Here is a 303-nt window from a genome sequence, read left to right on the forward strand (position 1 = left end):
AATAAAAATCCGTTAGTTTCCGATATTTCTAAAATCGTTACCAAAATACTTAAAACTCCATATTCCGATTTAAGACATTCTTTGATAATCTTACCATTTTAAAGTAAGTTATTCAAAGTATCCTTTAAGAGTTTTATGAGGCATTCATGCACTCATAAACTTTAACATCCATTTTAGCAAAGATTTCCATTTTTTTCCAACTTGGTCCAAGCCATGGTTTTAAGGCTAACAACAAATAGAAATACATACATTCTCATTTTTCCAAAACACTTCCTAAAGGTTCCTTTGATTTTATCATCATCC

The sequence above is a fragment of the Lupinus angustifolius genome, chromosome LG15 (genome assembly GCF_001865875.1).
Source record: "Lupinus angustifolius cultivar Tanjil chromosome LG15, LupAngTanjil_v1.0, whole genome shotgun sequence".
NCBI lineage: Eukaryota > Viridiplantae > Streptophyta > Magnoliopsida > Fabales > Fabaceae > Lupinus > Lupinus angustifolius.